The 6,000-nt window shown below is 42.6% G+C and overlaps 1 long non-coding RNA gene across 1 annotated transcript in view; it reads left to right on the forward strand.

Annotated features, from left to right (window-relative positions):
• LOC144216099 (uncharacterized) overlaps positions 1-5,716 on the forward strand; it is a 16,863-nt gene extending 11,147 nt beyond the window's left edge. The window contains exon 3 of the long non-coding RNA XR_013330563.1: positions 5,578-5,716. This is a non-coding gene — a long non-coding RNA (uncharacterized LOC144216099). The remainder of the gene's footprint in view (positions 1-5,577) is intronic.
• The last annotated feature ends 284 nt before the right edge of the window (positions 5,717-6,000 follow it).

Here is a 6,000-nt window from a genome sequence, read left to right on the forward strand (position 1 = left end):
TGTATTTCTCTTCAATTTTGCTGTGAACCTAAAACTGTTCTTAAAAAGTCTTTTTTTAAAAAAAGTTATTTTGAATACTTTTTCAAACTTTAAATACATGAAAGGCCTTAGTAAGTATATAAAAAAAACAGGCATAGCACAATAAAATCAAGATAAAACTAGAAATCAGTACCCCAAAAAATCCCCACTTCCCTTAAATAATACACACACACACACACACACACACACACCCCAACTTATATACTGTACATATTTCTGGGGTTAAAGAGGAAACCAAAATTGCATCAATGTAACACTAAAAAAATAATCATGGGGCACCTGGGTGGTTGAGTTGGTTAAGCATCTGACTTCGGTTCATGTTATGATCTCACAGTTCATGGCTCAAGCCCTGAGTTGGGCTCTGTGCTGACAGCTCAGGGCCTGGAGCCTGCCTCAGGTTCTGTGTCCCCCACTCTCTCTCTGCCCCTCCTCTGCTTATGCTCTGTCTCTGCCTGTCTCTTAAAAATAAATAAAAAACATTTAAAAAATTTTAAAGAAAGTTTTTTTAATGTTTATTTATTTTGAGAGAGAGAGACTGGAGGGGAGGGGCAGAGCAGGAGAGAGACAATCCCAAGCAGACTCTGTGCTGTCAGTGCAGAGACCAGCATGGGGCTCAAACCCACAAACCATGAGATCATGACCTGAGTTGAAAGAGTTGGACACTTAACTGACTGAGCCACCCAGGCATCCCTAGAGAAGCCTTAAATTGAATGGTATAAGCTTCCACCTTAAGAAATTAGGAAATAAAGATCAAATTAAACCCAACCCAAGCAGAAGAAAGGAAATAATAAGAAAATAATGAAATTGAAAACAGAAAAATATCAGGGAAAATCAGTGAAATAAAAGATTCTTTGAAAACACCAGTAAAGTTGATAAACCCCTAGAGACACTAAAAAAAAAAAAAGAAGGTATAAATTATTGGTATCAGGAATGAAAGAGGTGATATCACAACATATCTTGCAGATATTAAAAGAATAATAATAAAATTAGGAACAATGCTATCCAATACATTTCATGTAAGTCAAGGACAAATTCCTTGAAAGACATAAACTCTCAAAATTCTCTTAAGAAGAAATAGATCGGGTCACCTGGGTGGCTCAGTCGGTTAAGCGTCCGACTTCAGCTCGGGTCATGATCTCGTGGTTCGTGGTTTTGAGCCCCACGTCAGGCTCTGTGCTGACAGCTAGCTCAGAGCCTGGAGCCTGTCTTCAAATTCTGTGACCCCCTCTCTCTCTCTGACCCTCCCCTGCTCACTCTGTGTCTCTCTCAAAAATAAATAAAACATTAAAAAATTAAAAAAAGAAGAAATAGATCATTGAATAGCTCTATGTTTATTAAATAAATTTATAGTTCACATCCTTCCTACAACCATCATTTGGTCCCAGATAACTTCCCTGATGACGTCCACCAAATATTTAAGGAAGAAATGATACCCATTCTACTCAAGTTCTTTCATAAAGGCATAGGAGGAGGGATCACTTCTCAATTCATATTGTAAGGACACCATTCTGATACCAAAGCATGACAAGAACATTACAAGGACACTGCAGACCAATATTCCTCATGAACACTGATGTAAAAATCTTTTTTTTTTAAGTTTATTTATTTATTTGAAAGAGAGAGTGTGACCAGGGGAGGTACAGAGAGGAGAGAGAGAGAATTCTCTGTCAGCACAGAGTCTGGTGCAGGGCTCAAAGCCACGAGTCTTGAGATAGGACCTCAGCCGAAACCAAGAGCTGGACGCTTAACCGAATGAGCCACCCAGGTGCCTCAGTGCAAAAATCTTTAACAAAATACTAGCAAATGCAGTCCAGCAAGAGAGAATGCCTTACACTGCTAGAGACAAGGAAATGCTTTAAGATTAAAGGGGATGCCACTGGGGAGCTCAGTCAGTTAAGTCACTGGATATTCACATGGTCTTGAAGTATCATTCTGCAGATAACTTACTTACAAATTACAAAGATTAAAAAGAACTTTTACAGTGGAGAAATCTGGAAGATAACACCACCAAACAAGTGACCAAACTTATCAGCTATTGCTTCCAAAACAGTGTATCATGCACCATCCCCAAACTCAATGACTTACAAATGACAGTCATTTATTTTTATAATTCACATATCTGTGAGGTGGCGGGATTCTGGCTGATCTTGGCTGGGCTCATTCAGTTACCTGCAGAGCAGCTGCGGACTCTGCTCTAGGCTTGGCTGAGAAGACTAGCTGAGGCAGTTCTGATCACGTATGCTTTTCCTCCTCCTCGACCCAGCAGCCTGGTCTGCACGTACTCTAGTCATGGCAATAGCAGAAGTACAAGAGAGCAGGCCCACCTGCATAAGCACTTTTCAAGGTTCTTGTGTCATATCTGTTAACATCCCACTGGCCAGAGGAAGTCACACGGCTGAGTCTAGGAGCAAGAAATTAATTACACCTTTGTCTCAGTGGGATGGCGCTGGAAAATTATGTTTGATTTTGGTTTAATTAAAAGCCGAGGAAAACAGAGGGGATTGAATTCAGAGATGTGAAGATCTCTTTGGGATATGACATTTTAGAACTGAACCATACAGCTCCCATTCCCAGAAATGGAGCAAACAGGAGAGAGATGGGCAAAGACTGTGGGTATTTTGACTGATTCGGTCACCGGAGTGGCCAGAATGGTCCTGTGGATAGCGCATCAGAAGTGCCCCTGACTGCAGCCTTAATTCCACCTGAGTTATCAAAGAAAAAAAATTCATTACATTCTGTAAGTACATAACCATTCCCAGCCTTCTTCATTCAGTTTGTCATTTACAATTCAGAGTAATCATAGTGGCGTATTTTAAATCAAGCAGAGGAAGATATAAAATAAATGCATATATTTTTAGAAGCCTGCTTCAGTTTCATGGAAAAACATATACAGCCAAGGAACATAATTGGAAAAGAGATAAGATTCATAGTCTAGGACAGAAAATTTAATTCATTCTAATATGCATATGAGAACAATGTGGCAGCTGGAGATTTCTAACTTCATCCTGAGTGATTCATGGACTGACTCACTTCAGCGTTCTGCCAGTTACATCGGGGATGGATTCTGAGGCAGCGAGGTGCTGCCCCGTAACATCAGAGTGAATAAAATTCACATCACAGATTCTATTAAGAGGCTGCTGGCCTCTACAGAGCTTTGCAGGCAACCACGAAGGAGACATTTGAGCAGCAAGGAAGGGAGAGGTGGCCTGCTTCGAATGAAGCCTCACATGTCTGAAATGGAATATTAGTGACTCTAAAAATAGGTGCTAGAGGAAATAATATATCACAAAGCTGAGCTTTCCACTTAGGAAATTTGAAAGGACCTTTCTTTTTCTCTGCTGTGATCTGTCAAAGAGGGGAGAAAAAAGCATCCTTCAGAAAGAGAACTCAGAATTTGGACACAGGGGTATTCTGTACCTTCTCCATCTAGGTCACTTTTTACTTATTTATTTTTCATGTAATGTTAAGTGGTGAGAGGTTTTATGGATCCTTGAGGTAAGAGTAGAGTCTCTGTTACATTCTTGGACTGGGCTGCTATGAAGCCGCCGCCTTCAACAAAATACCCACACCCTGTCCTCACCCTCACCTTCAACCGTGCTTTCATCAAATGAGTATTGTTAAATTATTCCTTCGAGTTGCAGCTAGTTCACACACAAGCCATGGCTGATGGTGACAGGAAAGGGAAGGAGTACAGATACAAAGGAATGGGTGAAGGGGAGTGCTGTGAATTGGGTTGTGACCCCCCCAAAGGGCACACATGGTGCCTTAACCCCCAATGTGACTGTTTTTAGAGACGGAGCCTTTAAAGAGGTAAATAAGGTTGTCAGGGTGGGGCCCTAACCCAACAGAGCTGACGTCCTTATAAGAAGAGACACCAGGACACTGGCACAGAGAAGCCATGTGAGGACAGAGCAAGAAGGCACCGTCTGTGAGCCAAGGAGAATGGCTTCAGGAGAACCAGACCTACCAACAGCTTGATGACTTCCAACCTCAGAACCGGGAGAAAACAAATGGCTGCTGCGTAGTAAGCCCCCCAGTCTGTGGTATTTTGCTATGGCTTCCAGGGCAGACTAATATAAGAAGTAATATGTATTCATCGTGCGCTGGGTGGCCTGCATTGAGATAAATACTCAGCACATACCATTAACTTGATCCTCCCAACGGCCCCACAAGCTAGGGAAAAGTACTCGGACGGCACTAGCTTCTTCAAGGTCACAAAATGGTGGACTCAGTCTGAACTCATGTCTGTTTGATTTCAAAGCTCAAACTGTTTTCACTGTATTAGAGGTTCTCAAATATTGATGTGCTTCAGAATCATCCAGGGAGCTTGTTAAAATTTCAGAGGCCTCTATCCCACCCAGGATCTACTGCATGAACTAAGGCAGGGGACCCAGGCCTCTGTATTTTTAATAAGCTCCCCGGGGTATGCCGGTTCACACCCTTGCCTAGTTCAGGAGGCTGTGTGAGGAAAAGTTTGCTGTCTGGCAGTTTTTCAGTGCTGCATGGATAGGCAAGCAGTGAAGACCAGTAAAGCTAATTTAGCATCTTTCTCAGCCTCTTAACTTCACAGGAACTCCGGAGGCTATAATTTTCATGAGCTTTTATAGGGGGGAGTGTCCAGCAATGTCAATTGAAAATACCAAAATCGGCTCTATGCTGGCACATGATCTTGGGTATTAACCAGGACTGATGGTCCTTGGTTTGCTGAGGCGCTTTCTTACTCTACAGTCTGGGCTATTCATGTTATGACTCTTGAGAATTTTTCGCATGGAAATTTCTGTGTTCTCTGACCTATATTGCTGTTAGCCACATCCAATGCAACAAAGTTTCAAGCAGGACAAAAATGCCAAATTGTTTTGGAAAGCTAGTAACTACTCCCTAATTTGTAATACTTTGTGAATTTGGAATTGCTATTGTATTCTCATACAATTATGTGCACCCACAGTTATTTCTGGTCACTGGATTGTCAATTTGTATAGGGAACCAGACAAATATCAGCTATTCCTTCCCTGACAAGGTTTCCTGAACTGTCTAATTAGTTTCAAGGAGAAAGACACTCACTTGTACAAACCAGCCCATTATTTTCTTAACATCAAGGAATATCCTTTTCTGGCATATGTCATCCCTGAAGCCATGGATTTGCTGGGCTGCCTCACAATCAGACAGGAACATAATTTGCTTCTACGTGATATTTTTGAGGCTCGATTTTTTAAAAAATTCTTTTCCCCTATTTTAAGAATGCAGTGAATTCAGGAACTCGGTTTGGCTTCAAGGATTGTTAGCTATTTCCTAACTGTCCCTCTAGGGAAAGAGGGAGTAAGAGGGGCCGAGGAGATAGCAGAAACCAATAGAGTCTGCTTGAATTCTCTGCCTCCCTCCATCCGACGCCATGAACCTGAGCGGAGTGTGCTCTCAGCATACGGGAAGCCAGCGTGAGTGCCAATCAACCGCTAGCAGGAGGTGATGTGAGCTAGGGCAGAGGCGCCAGTGGGGAAGAGAGGACCTCCTGTTTTCTTGCAGCTCTTTTTTTTTTGCCAGGGGGAAGCAAAGACAGGAGGAATGTTGCTCCTCAAAAGAGCCTCCGCAGAGAACAGGCTGCAAGCACCCGGAAGAAAAACAGGCTGCGCTGAAGAAGTCTCTGTTAAGGGCACTGAATTGTGCACCTTGAAAGGGTGAATGCTATGGTATGTAGATTATGATATCCAGCTTTAAAAAACCATGTTGTACGAGAAAATAAAATACACCAAGGGATTCTGTTTTACACCCACAAAGGAGGAAGAGAAAGGTAGTGAGGAAACACGATGGTGGACCTGGCTCTGCGCTCACTGTCTGCATACGGCGTGTGTTTATAGGGCCCCCGTCACAGGTGGCAAGTCTCACTTGACGTCAGGAGAGTGTCATGCCCATGGAGTTGAGGAGGAAAGAGTTTTGGGGTGCCTGGGAGGCTTAATCGGTTAAGCA

Source organism: Crocuta crocuta, unplaced genomic scaffold (genome assembly GCF_008692635.1).
Source record: "Crocuta crocuta isolate KB4526 unplaced genomic scaffold, BGI_CrCroc_1.0 scaffold258, whole genome shotgun sequence".
Classification (NCBI taxonomy): domain Eukaryota; kingdom Metazoa; phylum Chordata; class Mammalia; order Carnivora; family Hyaenidae; genus Crocuta; species Crocuta crocuta.